Genomic DNA, 17,433 nt, shown 5'->3' with positions numbered 1-17,433 from the left:
ATCAGCCCGCCAGATGGCGCTGCAGTCGGTACTTTGCTTTACTAATTGCTTGAAATATCATGCAGGACAACGTCTGTCGGGTCCACTAGTTTCTTATACGTAGCTAAAAAAATATAATTCTATTGGTGCACAGCCGTGATTCGAACACACTATCTCAAGGTTGAGAAATGCTGAAGCCTGAGCGTTTTTTAAGGCAGATTTTGCCACGCACCACCACTACGTGGAACCTGCCCACTGAAGTATTTCCGAACCAATTCGACTTAGGGTCCTTCAAGAAAAGAGCGTCAATTCGATTGCAGTATCCATGGGCGGTGGGGTGGTATCATCAGGTGAGCCTCCTGCCCGTTTGCTCCCTGTTCAATGAAAAAAACTTTGATTTTGGATTCAGTAGCATATATATATATAGTAAATAAAGGTTTTATTAAAAACCCAGTTTGAAATTCATTAAAATATAAGTACATACTTACATCGCGATGGGTGCATCAAAAAGTCAGTGTTGTAGGCGAGCTTTCGTCAAGCTATTGGGTTTAAACCTGAAATCAAAAAGGTTTTATGAGATTTGAACTTCGTAGCCACCAAATTCTGATGCCTATTAAATAAATTAAGTTTTTATAACACGCACACAGTTTTACATAAGTTAAACAAAAATCGATACTGTGTACTTGTGTGATTTGAATAAAACAGATGAGGACATCTTTAATCTTTATACAGAACATTTGCTTATAAACAAATATGGTAGTCACTTTCATCAAGTTTAACGAGCTGAGCGGCGCATACTAGTAAAAATACATTCCGAGGTCCTGATTAAATCTATTCAAGCGAAATGAGTGACATTTGCGAGAAGATGACAACATTACTGACAAACAGTGCAAATGGTCATCGTTAGGAGGGTAAGTAGTAAATACAAATTCTCAAAGATATTATGTTTTACATTTATTTATATGTACCCATTAAAACCTAATCTAACCGTTTACTATATTCATAAGCTACATTGTCATAATAATAATTATAAAATTTGTATATGAGAAACTAAAATAAGCGTTTTTTTTGGATATTGATATGATCTTTGATATTGTGGAACATTTTTTTTGTTCTATCATCAATAGTTTTCGCAGCGCATGTAACATTATTGTAGTTTTAGTAGGGATCCTTAATTTTTTCTTGCAATTAAAATAGCGGATATTAATCAGTGATAATGTCACATTCAAATGGTGAACGAATTTTTGAAATCGGTCCAGTACTTTTTGAGCCAATTCGTTACAAACATACTTACAAACAAATCTTTCCTCTTTAAAATATTAGTATAGATATCGCTTAATACATTAAATTCTCTTGGTACAATGATTGTTATTTAGATATAGACATACTCTTTAGTGCATTTTAGCGTTGGTTCAATTTTATTTTAAAAGAATTTATTAAATTTTCTATTAGTTTTTTAATTAACCGTCCGGGCCAGGCAACCACGTAATCAACTACATATAATAAGGGTCTTTTATTCAAAATCATTGTTGAATAAATTACTAATTAGTGATTCAGACACACGATTACTATAGATTATTTAAGAAATCATCTCCATATTAGTAAAATCTTATTTAAAAACAAAGTGCAAAGTCAATATTGTCAATTTCCTTTTCCCTTTCAGACCCTTTTTCGATTTTGACGTAAATCTGAACATAATCTGTAAATAATCGTAAAAATACCCTTTTGACAAGGCTGTCAGGGATGCATAATAAACACGCGAATTTATGTTCGCCATTTGAGAGGTGCATAGCTTGGTTGTGAGCGTGAAAACCATGCATTCCCTAATAAGGGATAAAAGAAAGCCCTCTGAATGTTGCAATTTGTAGGGGTTATAATCATTCCGACTAAAAGTTTACTTTAAAGACAGTGTTTTGTGCAGTATATGCTTGCTAGCTAGTGGACTGTGAAAGGTGTATTTAAATTTATATGTATAGTATATGTACTATGTAGTGTATGTATTAGCAAGCTGCACTAGATATATATGAGAGCGTGAGACCTAACTCTATAGATGTACTCTAATAAAAAGTGAATTTAATCTAATATATAAAATTCTCGTGTCACGGTGTTTGTAATTAAACTCCTCCGAAATGGCTCTACCGATTTTGTGAAATTTTGTGTGCATATCGGTTAGGTCTGCGATTCGGAATTTTTTTAGACAATATTTTTTTATTCTGATTTTTTATGATATAGCATACAAAAATACATACATCCCTTAATTTTAACCCCTCTACGATCAAACCCTATTTTTATTATGGTACTTAACGTTTATTTTCGTAATTTAATACGACTAAGACTTACAGATTATTATAGTTCTAATATATATATATATATATGTATATTTTTACTTTTGATTACGTTTCTTAAAAGTTTTAAGACTACATGTGGCTTTGACTTTCGGTGAATCCATAATTGAGTCGTGTTGACAAAAATCCTTTAAAAAATCTAAGAAATAGACTCTAGGGGGTTACGTGACTTAAAATATAAAGTGTATAATAGTCTAAAACCATGTTAACTACTTGTATATATGTTGAACAAGAACTAGAACTTTAGGGTTTCAAGTATAGACCTATGTCTGCGTAAAGTACTAAAGTTGTCGACACATTGCGGCACTTAGAGTTTCAAGATGAGAAGTGTTTACGAGAGCTGAAGGGGATTAATACAATGTCTGTACCCTACAATAACATATAACCAGTTATTATTATATTTAATATAATGACTTATACATACTTGGAATAAATAAATTATAAGTAAAGTAGCTAGCAATTTTTTTTAAAGATATGTTGTTTTTGTTTAATGTTTAATGTTTGTTTTTTTAAATTTCGATTTTGTCTATAAATTACGATATTATAGAATCGTTTTCGAATAGACGTTCGTAATTCAATTATTATTTGTAATAATCAGATTAAATAATAGATAAGAAGAAAGTTATAATTACCTGTCAAGAAGTAGTAGTAGTCGTAGCAGTAGTGCAAAACTACTAGTGTATAAATATTATCCTCTTATATACGTTTTCAGCTTTAAGTATTCAGTATTCAAGTTTTATAGAAAAGGTCTTATTACCTGTTGAAATGGCCTAGTGGCTTGAGTGTGCGATATTGTAATAGATTCGAACCCCGGCACCGAAACAGTGGACCAATAAACATTTTTTCGCTCGCTTGTATCGCACAAGGTAAGGAAGGAAGGAAAACATCCTAAGGGGATCACAATAATCGATGTGTCAGGCACAGAAGACTGATCAGCAACATGCTTATTAAGAAAAAAGCAAATGAAAAAAAACGCTTGGTTTAGTTGTAATTATCAGCTGAAAAGCATTCTTGCTGTACGTAAACACCTCACCACAGACTCGAGTAAAGCCAGGGCAAATAGTGTATCTTAATGCGTCACGCCGTACAGTTTGACGCATACTTGAGTGTAGCCCCATCGTGAAGTTACAACTAGTTCCCAGGGAGTGCTATGACGTAATTTCAACTAATGACACTTGGTGCCTACGTGCAAGAATATTAACATAAATGTTGGAAGTTGTTGTAAATTGAAGTGTACCTGCCAAGTTTTACCTCATATACATAATATTACATTTGACCGACCTAAGGCAGCCATAATGGATTGTCTATAAAGTATTTTTTTTCTGTTGTGATGATATAAAGGTGAATGTAGCTGGCAGAATACACAATCAATTTACTTATGATATGTATAAGATGTCAATGGTATAATATTTATAGTCTTAATTGGCTTAAAGGCCTCGTTGCCAGGACATAAAGTCTGTTTTTACTAATCTTAATACGTATAATATATATAAATTACGTGTCACGTTTGTCCGCTATGGACTCCTAAACTACCGAACCGACATCAATCAAATTTGCACACCGTGTGTAGTTTGATCCATCTTAAAAGATTACATCTTAATCTATACCCGCATTATTATTTTATTGCAAATTATATGTTTATTATTTGAGAGTCACAATTCTAACCGATGGCGCTGTGTTGAAAGTACCAACGTTTCACATAAGCTATAATTTAATGGCATAACCACCAAAAAGCATGGTAGACTGGTGTTCTCCTGCCGTTTCCCTTGAATATTTTACTATTCTGTAATATAACAAAATCTTAGCCACAGCAACGCTTGGCCGAGTCTGCTAGTTAATATATAATTTTTATTATTACTTTGTAGGTTAAGAAAAATTTAGTCATACGGTGACGAAAACATCGTAAGGAAACTGCCATGTCATAGAGACAAAAATCGAAGACGTGTGTTGAAGGCTGATCTTTATACTGAATTATAAAGACGAATGATCAAGAAACAAACTAATATTTAATGTGTTTATGTTTATAAGAAGCACACAATATTAAAAGAAATCAACTCCTAAATCTTGTCTTACAGTAAACTTTAAATTAGAATAGATATATAGAGATAGAATAGAGAATTTAGAAATTTACAATATTCTAAGAACAGAGCGCTATGAACTGAATCAATTACCGAGAGAATTATACAAATGAAGGGGATTTGTACAGAAACGGCTCACTCAAGCCAATCTGCTACAATTATTTGTATGTAAATTGACGGCTTCGGCCTTTCATCGTTTATCTTTGTAAAACTATGTTTAATTAAAACATTTTAATTGATTGGAACGTCCATGGTAATTAAGGCTTTGTCTTGTAGAACCTTTGAAAGCCCCATGAATCCTACAGCAGGCCATTATTAATTTATCTAAATTTTCTTAGTTGGGAGGTGAAACCAGGTTCTTTGGTCTATGCTTTAAATTTAATTTGATGCTTGATTTGACTTTGATGAATTTCTAATCTATAACTAAATCGATGCAACAATCACGGGCGCCTCTTAACTATATCCTTTTCATCTGTTTAATCGTGATTTTTGTAATTAAAAAAAATATGTATTTTAGAACCAAGCATTATGATTCATGACTCTTAAGATTAGCTTTTTATATTTTGTTTCTGTAATTTTATAAGTGTACAATGTTATCTGTAATTTTATTGTTTCAATTTAGGTATGCATTTGTACTTGACCCTTATTATTTCTTTTTCCTTACTATGGTTGCCTGGAATATATCTCTTGTTAGCGATAAGCCCGTTGCCTTGTGTTGTCTGAAGGTATATACGTACCAAATATGTAATGCAACAAAGTTACTATACAAAAATAATTGCGTTATTCTGTAAACATAGTTAAATTTACAGCTATTTTATTACGTTGTATAATGTTTTTAATTAATAATTTTAAGGCATAAGCAAACGCTGTACTGTCGTAGTGGGTGAGCAAATACCAATTGCGTTTTCATTAATAATTTACCTCGACTCAAAACTACGTCGCCGGGGAACTCTTCAACCAATATGATTTGGTACTGTAAAGATATTCAAATAATCAACACCATAGAAACAGCTTTGCCCGTTTTAGTCTAGTAAGCTTTATAGTCCTCAATAGTTTTTTTTTTTTAAAGACAATTCACACCAATTGACCTAGTCCCATGCTAAGCTGGTGAAGCTTGTGTTATGGGTACTAGGCAACGGATATACATACATATTATAGATAGATAGGCATATAAATACATATTTTAACACCCAAGAAAGCACAACACCAAATGCTAATCACATCGATGTTCGTCTCAGCCGGGGATCGAACCCGGGTTTCACGGTCAGGGGTACTAACCACTAGACCAATGAGTCGTCAATCAAGACAATTAAGTTGTACCCGCTCTTTCTGATAAATTGTGTTTATTAGCGTGATTTTTTTTTAATGTCACAGGAGGCAAACGGCCTTGGGGCTCACCTGATGTTAAGTCATACCGCCTTCCATGGATGCCAGAGGGCTAACAAATGCGTTGCCGGTCTTATAAAAATTGGTACGCTTTTTCCTAAGTCGAATTGGTTCGGAATAACATCGATGGGCCGGCAGTTCCACATAGTGGTGGTACGCGGCAAAAACTGCCTTGAAAAACGCTCAGTTGTGAAACGTACGCGCCGAGGTGATAAGGGTCCGAAGATGAAACTTCACACCATCTATACACTTTATCCTTAACAAGAGGTCCATTAACTTTTCGGAAGGTTTCTATAATGTACACGGAGGGCATTAGTGACCCCGAAAATCATTTGAGAGACTTCGGACCCCTGGAGAGCTTCCGGCCAGTGACGTCATATCCGTTGATTGATGTTACGGTTATTTCGCTATTTTATCCCGTTTTTGTGTTAATTATCTTGATGATAAATGGGTGCACAGTACAGTGTGTAGTTAGTAACATTAGTTATGTATATTAGTTACTCTTGGATTGGAAAAGTGGACCAATGTAAAACGTTGTCTTTTAAATATATTATACAGTAAGAAATTAACAAATAAAATTACTAAAAAAAAACAAATTAGATTACACGAAATTTACCACACAACTACTATTAATTAATAAAGAACACATAACCACAAATTCAACAACAATACTGTAAGTGACGTCTATATTATCTAGTGCGAGGCGGCGAAGAAGTGAGTCCGACCACACCGCGCGCCACGCTTTTATAGCCTGAAAACCAGTTCAGTCCAGTGTACCACACTCGTACGCTTCAGTTGAGTTTTTTACAGCTTATTATACAATATTAAATTAATAAAACTTATTATAAAGAGTGAATAAAATGAAACAGTGGCGTTTCAATCTCTAAATGTAAGATTTCCCTCTTCAAACTCTAAGCCTTTGATATCTGGATTTGTTTCTGGATAGATTTTTTTGACAGTTATGTCAACTTTCCTTTAGTGTTCGAGCTAGTGTTAAATTCGTACATAGAAAAAAAGCCACCGTTTTAAAGAGTATATAGTATCAAGAGTGTTATACATAGTATTAATATCAATTAAAATATTTAATGTGAAATAAAAATACTTCAATTTCTTATTCCTAAAGTGTTTTATATTATAAATAATTTACCAAACATTTAATTAATAAGTCTGAACATCATTGAAAATAGCTATAGTCTGTATCACGCAAAACGCAGGCAAAAGCAAAATAATAAAATTTACTTAAGTAAAAAGGGTTAATTTAGTAGAGATTTCGTGAGATTCCACTTAATATATTAGCCTAAAAAATCGCAAGTAAATATTCTAAGAGCCACTTAAAATTTAACTCCCTTCTAAATATATTGCTGGAACATTAAAAAGGGGACTCGGCGTTTATATTTAACGTTGTAAGCCCTGTTTATATATCAAAATGCAAAGGCCCAGCGTGCTGTACAGCAATGTAGGGTTTATAGGTAACGCCATGTACTTCTGAGAAAACATACCACGCTTAAGAAATAATAATAATAATAATCTTTATCGGAGTCGTAAAAATAAATTTGGAGTGTGTGTGTGTGCGCGCGCGCGTGTGTGTGTCTCTCTCTCTAGGTGTGTGTGTGCGTGCGTGGGTGTGTGTAAATGTGTGGGGGAGTGGGTGTGTTACAGAGTAACAGTTATTAAATCTTCTGTTTCATCATAACTCAACGTCTTCAGCCAAGAGTACCATCATTCGTATTACCAAAATATTTTTTTAGTAGTATTAACTTAAAACTATAAAACTACACTCACAGGCTTAATAAGTAAATTTAAAGCAGTTCCACTACAACCTAAAAGTCTGCCTCAGATTCGTGATGCCCATGAAGAGACACTTAGAGAATCTATAACTAGTCATTAAATCGCTCTGTATACGGAGATATATGTGTTTAATTGTATCGATAATTTCTACCGCATTTACCTGCAGCTGAGTTTCATCGTTGGACGTCAAGGCAGAATACGAAATACCATCCGTATCACCTCGACGTCCGTCGTTTCACAACTGAGCGTTCAAGAAGGAGTGTACCAATTTTTAAAAGGCCGTCAACTAGCGAGCCTACTACCCTTTTGCGGTACTAAAAAACCTGATAATGAACTTTTAGCGAGTACATTGGTGTGGTAACAGCAAATAAACGTATGTAGATTATAAGAAGTAACAAAGACATCATGAATATGGTGTCCCGTGAATTAGGTAGTGGCATCAAAAATTGCACGATAACATATCATTGAGCCGGTCAAACGAGCACTAACACTCGTAAACTCTGTTCTACACGGCATGGGACCGCTTGTTGTGTAAACTTGCGACTGACGACTGCGGCTTGCGACTTATAAATGAAAAGAACTCTAATTATATATAATCAAATGATTTAAACGTAGATTAATATGGAATTAATTAGACCAGATAAACTTTCTTTCTATGAGCACATTTAAAGTTTGCTCGTATGGTGTAGGAAAAATTGAGGAAACCGGCCTGCTTTAGACCCAAAAAGTCTAAGGCGTGGGACATAGGAGGTTGATCACCTATGCCAGTTAGATTGACAAATGATCATAAAATATTTGTTTGTAAAGGTTGTAGCGCCACTGGTTTTTTTCGAATAAACAAAACCTCTTTTACTTTTTATGAACTTTTATATCGTATATATTAACAGAACCAACCTCGCCTGCTGTAAATAATTCGAAACGTTACATATATAATGATAAATATGAATTTAAAAATAGTTCAAACACTACTAGCATATTTTAAAGAAACAAAGTTGTGGGTTATCTAACCCCTATTTTAAGTGTTGTTAAATCAATCAATCGGTTCCTAGAAACTTCATGTAGGTATATAATAATAATAAAGTTTTGCCTTTTCACAATATTCCAGATTTACATGCTACAGGTACCACTTATGTAAGAGGCTGGTGCCTATAATAGAACTATAGTCTTAGGTAGCCTTCCATCGCTGATAGAAAATATACAAAGAGATGACTACATACTATGACTAAAGTAACATATCATATAGTCTATGTCTATATCAACGATCAAAAAACATACGAACGATTTCTAGAACGCGCAAAAGTCGCATGTTTAGGTGCCTTCAAAGCCTTATCATTACACATTTTGACTCCCGCCCATCAAACAGGACCCCTATAAATAAAGTACAGCCTTCCAGATTGCCCGGGTATAAATGAAAGGGTGCAAGAATTAGGGTTTTTTACTGCGGGCCCGACTTTGACTCCTTTAGTAAGTTTTTATCCTGTGCGAAATGGTGGCAGATGAAAGATTACTGTGATTGAGTAGTTATGTTTGATAATTGAATTTTTAAGGTATTTATATCTCTTTAGTAAAACTTCGTTACATTATAGATAAAAACAGGTAACATTATTTAATAGGGATGCAACGGGCTTATCGCTAACAAGCGATCCTGTCAACCTTAGTAATGAAAAAGCATTAAGGGTAAAATATAAGCCTAAATAGTAATAATCTATATAATCTTACTCAATGTATTTCGTGTTTCAATCTCTTTTTGAGCACTATCAATTCTGTCAAACTTAATAGAGGAATAGTTTCATTTAATCATTCAATTAAACAATAAAATACTGTTAGCACTTACATTAAAAAAGATATAAGACGAATCCTTCGTCGATATTTATTATTCATTTTATGTTTGAATACATTTAATTTTAAACAAATTCTGATTTGTATAATATTCAGTAAATCGCAATATTAAAATTGGATCGTCTAAAATAACAATAAGCATTGCGAACCAAATATTTTGAATAAACATTTGAGCTACACAAAACACTATTTTAGCCTCACGTTTAATTTAAATTGATTAAATCGCTACATATTGAAATCGTTAATATTAGAGAGTAGAAATAAAGGATATGGTAAACACTTTAATACATACAAAGTTAATAAAAATATAAACTAATTATTCACGAATTAAACTCTGTGTCCGTGTGTGTATCTCTCTTTGAGCATTGCTATAAATCACCGAATTTGAAAATAGTGTATTTTTAAAACCGCTACAGAGTATGAAAACGGTGCTGATTAGACATAGACATAACATCTATTACTAACGAAACACATACACAGTAACACAAAATAATAATCAAAAAAGGAAAGAAAAAAAAATAAGGTATATTTTAAGAGTATAATGTGTGTGTGTTTTGGTTGTTACTGGCCCTGGCTCAGCATTATGATGTGGACCTGACGTGTTCCACAGCGCTGGTAATTCTGCCAGAGACGACAACAGTTAGTTTGCGCCTCAGACGCAAAAAATAAATAAAAAGAGTGTAATAATAATAACAGTAGAAAAAATTATAATAGTGTAAGTAAAGAATTACTTATTCGCATTAATATCAATTTTATTCAAATGTGTCAGATTGCCTTGATTGAAGAATCAAATTTCCAAGGTTAGACGCTTTAATTGCTAACGATTATTTCACAATGAGTCTTCAAGAGAAGCTATATGTAAGTAAGTAACACTAGTCAGGTCAAACTAATTCTTTAATTCTCTATCAAAGAGATCTACAAATCAAAGCTTTACACCGGTGTCAAACTACGACATAATCGACTTTCTACCGGGCTTTTCCATTAATGTCATCAAAATATCCACAGATATCGAACTATATATCATGTACCGTGGGCGTAGCGTATAATTAAATAAAAAATGAGTTTTATCATCGTCGAGGCAGAATACGAAATTCCACTCGTATCACCTCGACGTCCGTCGTTCCACAACTGAGCGTTTATTAAAGCAGTGTTTCGCGCACCACCACTATGTGGAACCAGCTGCCCACTGAAGTTTTACCGAACCAATTCGACTCAGGGTCCTTCAAGAAAAGAGCGTACCAATTTTTAAAAAACCGGCAACACACTCGCGAGCACTCTGTCATTGTGAGTGTACATGGGCGAGGGTATCACTTAATCATCGGATGAGACTCCTGCCCGTTTGTTCTATAAAAAAAAATGGAGAAAGTGAAAATTATAATTGCAAATTTAAGTCATTTAAGAATCTTTCTAGGATTGTACCTACGTACGTAGAGTTTAGACCCTAGACGGGTAAAACTCAGTCTCTTTCAAAGAATTAGTCGTTATACCTCAAATTTATTTACGCAATAATGCCGGCAAACCACTTTAACCGGGTTACCAAGATATAATCCATGGAGACCGAACCTGTCTCGTAAATGACAGTAGGCGTAATATCTAGGAAAATAAACAAAGAACACATTTAATACAACTGTATAGAAATAAACTATACGCGTCATATATGTATTAAATCAAAACATATAATTATTATAAAATAATAATCATAATCCTATTTCTCTATTTCTAATTATTATTATTGTAATTACTATGTAGGTTAAGAATTATTGTAAACTTGTATTATGTGTTGGAAATAGAATTTCGAGCAGTCAAAAGTCCAAATCATTTATTTATATAGGTAACAAAATGTACACGTATGAACGTCAACAAGGAATATACATTAAATGCTTCTAAATATACATTTTCTGCCAGTTCTCAAATCAAGGGCGTAGAACGAAAGAGCTATAAACTCTGCTCTCAATAATTGCCAAGTTTTATTATTTACGCGATGTTTGGGTGTTGAAGTGACCTTTACACCATGTTTCACATGACATCTTAAGAAATAAATAATAATAAATTAAATTATAAACAAAGACTTGTCCTCTATCAGCAGGAGGCATGTTGAAATAGGTGTTCTAACACTGATTTATAATATTACTTCCCTAATAACACTTGCAAGTTGGCAAGACATTTGCATAATCAAAGACTGACTGACAGTTTCCATTAACTCCACCTAAATAAATGTAGATCCTCACACGGCTAGAGTTTACACGCTCACTGTTAATAATGAATTAATTAATGCTCCTAACTTCTGAGACGAAGAGTCTCGGAGACGATCTTGTAAGCGCTGGCAAACTGCCTGCTCTGGGGATATTAGTAGTGACGTATTACTTAGTATATTTAATCATTAATAATAAATAATTAAAAAATAATAATTAAAATACAGAAAGAAAATACTTTATTACACATAATAAAAAGGCTATTTAGGTAAAAATAAAGTGGTCTATAACCTTTGTCGTGGGCTAGTCTTTCTTATTTCTACATAACACTACATTTTTTACTTAAACGATTGTTGCATAATAAGAAAATTTTCTATTTCAGCATAGAATATATATTTTATTTATTTATTTCATGCTCTGACTAACCTAAATTATATACACCAAAGAACAATTTCACTAAAGATATATTTTTTTTATATAATAGGGGGGCAAACGAGCTTGCGGGACGACCAAAAAGGGCAGTCTTCGCAGCCCATAAGCACCCATTTTTAGTGGGTGCGTTGCCGGCCTTTATCATAGATATACCCAAAGAATGATTATACATAAACAAAGGTTCAAACAACTACAAAATGAACGAAGCGGATTACTAATGATTTTATGTACAGTAAAATTCAATTAAGGTTGAAAATGGTGGGTTCCACCACCACCATCGTTCAACTTTGGTGATAAGTTTTTTATATAATACTAGCTGATCCGGCAAACGTCGTTTTGCCATGTTTATCATTTATGGTTATTGTGCCTCACTCGACATAGATAGGTATAGTGTGTTGCGGATTTTTGTGTAGATATTTATAAGATCTACAATTACTTATTTTATGGTTCTATCTTTAATAGTTTAGGCAGGGTAAGCAAAATAAGTAACTTTTTTGGTTGATTTTTTACACCTTGTGTCCGAAAAACCCTAATATCTTACGGAACACTATTTTTGTTCAAAATTAAATATAGCCTATATTACTCATGGATAATGTAGCTTTCGAATGGTGAAAGAATTTTTAAAATCGGTCCAGTAGTTTATGAGCCTATTCATTACAATCAAACAAACAAAGTTTTCCTCTTTATAATATTAGTGTAGAAAAAGGTTTAAATAATTCATCACCCTTCTAGCGACTTCAACAGCGAATCCACTAAATATTTCTATAAGGTATTTCACGCAATCTACGACTTGACATCTCAAATATGTCTAAAGCCATCATTCAACCCGAAGGTTCCACATCCGTCACGCCATTTAAGCTTATCAATAGGCTCTCGTATCGATGACGTATTATCGGTATGTGTCGTCAGAATGGCGTGACAGGGAACAGGGAATAGAATGATGTCATGTAGAAGGGAAAGAAAAGTCCTACATGACGTTATTCTCAGTGTATGTATATCATATTTTTCTTTATATTGCCATACATAATAAAAATTGCTGTGTGTCTTTCTAAAACTTGAGATTGGTTGGACAGATATGGCCTTTTTTGATTTAAACGGTGAAGAAACATGAGATATTGTTATGATATAACAACGGTGAGATATTAAAAAAAACATAAGCATAAATAATTTAATATTTCAATACAATTAGTTTTTATCTTCAAAAGATTTGATCTCTTTTGTCTTCTTAAAGTCTTTTGTATTTTAACATGTATATAAATCTTCTGTGTTTGTAATTAAACTCCTTCTAAACGGCTGAATCGATTTTATGCGTGTGTAGTATAGTGTAGCATGGTGGATTAAAGAATGGTTCAGATTGCCATTACACTATTTTTATTTTAAGTTCGAAATATTTGCATGTAAGACGCGTTATACACACGTCTGTCCAGATAATAAATAAATAAATTTTGTTTCATTTATCATCTTGAACAACCTATTGTAGCTTGCTTTTCAACTCTGGATCTGCCTTCAATCATCAGATGTGCCAATTAGTTTGCGCTTTAACACTTGCACGTACATAATAAACAATATTGACTAAAAATACTGGAAAAGTTAAGCTGATATTATAAAGATGCATGTATGACGGTTGATATTTTTTTAATGGGACTAGAGGAAAATTTGCAATATGAATAAAGTGCTAATCGCCGCCCATGGATACCATGGATGCAACGCCGGGCTTTAGCGGGAGTGTTACCGACCTTTGATATAATGGTACGCTAAATGCTATAATGGTAATAAACAAGCTTTTAACGATTCTTTTTCCAATATAAAGCTTTACAACACATTATATTTTGAAACAAATTTACCAGAGAGCTTACTCGTTGTCATCCACAAATCCATTACACAAATGGTCTAAGATCCCGCTATACAACGACCTTCACCGAGATGCTTATTTAATGAAACTTATTTTATATATAATTTAATATGTCAATAAATATAATCCATATGGGTTGCCTAGCAAATTTCAGTCCAGAGTATGTTTAATTAATTTTAAAAAAAATATTTTTTTAAACATTTCACCGGTATGATTATTAGATAAATTCTATACCAATCGAAAGTATGAAGCCCATAGAATATGCAAACGTAACCTAACGTTTTTAATCAATTAATTATTTATGCGTATATTTTTTATGTGACACTAAAGTATATACATCTTTAGTATAAAAGAAGGTTATAGTGATACATATATAATTCTACCCTGATTAAAAATATTGATTGAAAAAAGTTCAAAAAATTTACTACATGCAAATTATAAAAAAAAATTTTTTTTTTAATATTAATTAAACATACTCTGGACTGAAATTTGCTAAGCAACCCATATGGATTATATTTATTGACATATTAAATTATATATAAAATAAGTTTTATCAAATAAGCATCTCGGTAAAGGTCGTTGTATAGCGGGATCTTATACTAAAAGTAACAAAATAGGTCACCGGTGTCCTAATAATTCAATAATTGTCGAGCCAAATGTAAGTTGAAAATTCGATTAGTCCGCAAGCCGTCAGCACTATATCGAGATCCATCTCAAACCCAATTTCTCACTACATATTACATTAGATGTCAAAACATGTACAAACAGACGCAACGTGGAGAGAATCCGACAAAGAAAAATGAAAATTGACGAAAAGCCGACACAGAGTTTTCCGTAAAACGAATTGAAATTGTCTTGTATTGACTTTTTTCTGAATCATTTTCAGAATGAAAAAATTTAATTTATAGAATTTGTGAATGTTTCGGGTGCAAATGTATGAAATCAGATTTTTTTATTTTATTGAGTTATCAAAGTTTAGTGGAATTGCTGTATCACCGTCAGCTTGACAAAAATTGTGTTTTTATGGTAAACAATATATATTTCTATTTTTATTTATTGTTGTAATGTTTTCGTTTTCGTATTTGTATTAATTGTATTTTTTAAATATTTAGTTTATAAGGAATTTAAAACTGTGATCTAGTCCTTCAGTGAGTTTTTGATGTTTTCTGTACTTTTAGTTTATATATATATTAACTAATAAATAAAATAAAATATAAATTAAACACCCAAGACCTAAGCACAACACCAAATGCTCATCACATCGATGTTTGTCTCAGCCGGGGATCGAACCCGGGATCCATGGATTTGCAGTCAGGGGAGTACCCCTGGTTGTAAACCATTAGACCAATGAGCCATCAAATTGAATGTTTTGTCTTTCTTACTCATCTAACTTTTTAAATAAATAAACGTGAAAACACTATTGCACTTATTTAAGCTTACAATTCGTTTATGAAAGATTCAGTACAGAATTTGTCATTCTAAGCATGATTATAATAATAAAAATTGGTAGCCAAATAACGCTTGACACCAAATATAATATTCCCTTCATTGGGAGAAAGTTAGATTAAAATTCATCCTTTATATGGTTTCCTATACGAAATACCTTTCAAAGAAATCAAATATCAATATGTGTTAGGACAAATTGTCATGACCTATATAAAACCAATTCATTTAATGAATTTAATTAAAATATGAAATATTTATCTTTACTTAAGTGTTTTTGTTATCGGATTTTTTTTCTATTCCTATATTAAAATAACTTTCAGAGATTTAATTTACATTTCGCTATTAATATATATATATAATATACTTTTCACATTTTCAAGTGCACGTAAAAATAATAATTCCTTTGAAATCATAAAGTAGTACACCGTATCTGTAATCTTTTATCGCATCGGAAATTCAATTTCCTATCGGCTCCGTAGTATCGATGTTTTGCCAGATCAGTAAAGGATAGCTATCAGAAAACTGTAATCTGAAAACTTGCAGTACGTTTGTTAATTTCATCATAAAAACCTTCCTTATATTTTTATATATTTTATATTATTTGAAAGGCAAGTAAGTAAGCCTTCTGTGCCTGACACTTGCGCAAAAATTTGTCCGCTCAATAACCCAGTGGATGGTTACTAGGCTTCATAGATTAATTAGCAGACTAATCGAGATATAACTGTAAGATAGGATAGAATAGATTTTTGAACCAGCAATAAAATAAATAAATAATAAAAAATAGCCTATATTCAAGTATTCCAGTACTATTAAAAAAGCCTCTTCCATTTGTCTCTCATCTTCGCTAAAATTTTCCAATCTTTCTCCGCTATCTCTTTTATTTCCAGGAACTTGAAGCAGTAATGGCGAACTAAAAATCTTTGCCAGTATTGAAAGCCAAAATTGGCAGTTTTCAAACAATTATGCTCTATTACCCTTATTGGGTAGCCAATTAAATATAATAAATGTTTTATTCGGCGTAAATTACAATAAAAATTTACAAAGTCAGCGTTAAATGAAAAACGTTTTGGATTTTAAAATACGAGAGTCAATTCGCGCTAATCTTGCCCCTAGTTTGCCTTAAGTCAGTACTAATATATATATAGCATTTAATTAATCATAAGTCGCAGCCCGTAAGGTGAATAAACAGAGCATTTCTAGCTTACGATACACCGGGGAACAATACATAATAAGGTTTTGTAATTTACGCAAACACCGAAGACTTATTAGCCAAGATACTAGGAAATTAGGTGTGGCTTAAGCCGTCTTCGTTGCAATGCTTTATAAGCTTACAAAATAATAGGTTTATTTTGTACAAAGATTTTTTAAGATTTATTAAGGCATAGCTTGCTTTATGAAATACTTTTTAAATTTTTACTTGATTATTATGTTTTCGGGGCCTTGTGCAAAAGTATATAAAGGTATATTAACTAATGTTTGGTCACGCAATGTAAGAGTAAGGCTGGGTTCACACGGCATTGTCCTGCACGTTTTCTTTGTATTCGTTTTTGAAGTGAAACTTTTTTATCGGGGTTGGAAAAAAATTTAGTGTAACATTTTTTCGTTACGCGTCACATTTTTCGGTTACGCGCCATCTTTTTCTTGTCCCTACCACGGTTGATCCGAAGAGATTCGAAGCCATTAATAACAAAAATATATAATAACGATAACAATGATAGTAATAAATAAAAATTCTATTACAATTAATGAAATTCTGTAATAATCTTAGTAGTAATAGGGTAAAATGAAATAATTGTATTTGTATTCATGTCTATGATAATAAAAGCCTTTTGTTAAACTTTATTTAACCAATTTCGTTAAGTTGCATATAGTAGATAATTTTTCATAAAATTAGGTCATAAAGAAGTTTCACTTCTTACGTGTGTACACTAGTACACGCATACATTTTTTTAACGTACTTTCACCCGGGTGTTCACATGGTAGATTTTCATTCGTGTAAAATACGTATAGCCGCAGTCTTCACACAGTTGTCACAGTGAGCGAGAACGAGTCAGAGTTATATTATGTGCCATTTTGAACCGAATTTACGTTAAAGT

At 32.6% G+C, this 17,433-nt stretch overlaps 1 protein-coding gene across 8 annotated transcripts in view; it reads right to left on the bottom strand.

Annotated features, from left to right (window-relative positions):
* The window catches only part of LOC125051499 (uncharacterized protein CG43867), a 315,007-nt gene that overhangs the window by 274,206 nt on the left and 23,368 nt on the right, over positions 1–17,433 (bottom strand). For all 8 annotated transcript variants that reach the window (XM_047651827.1, XM_047651831.1, XM_047651830.1 and 5 more), the window contains exon 2: positions 468–533. The gene's annotated coding sequence lies outside the window, so the exon portion shown is untranslated. The remainder of the gene's footprint in view (positions 1–467; positions 534–17,433) is intronic.

Source organism: Pieris napi, chromosome 8, assembly GCF_905475465.1.
Source record: "Pieris napi chromosome 8, ilPieNapi1.2, whole genome shotgun sequence".
NCBI classification, from domain to species: domain Eukaryota; kingdom Metazoa; phylum Arthropoda; class Insecta; order Lepidoptera; family Pieridae; genus Pieris; species Pieris napi.
The sequence above is the reverse complement of the archived record's forward strand: the minus strand, read 5'-3'. Positions and strand labels throughout refer to the sequence as shown.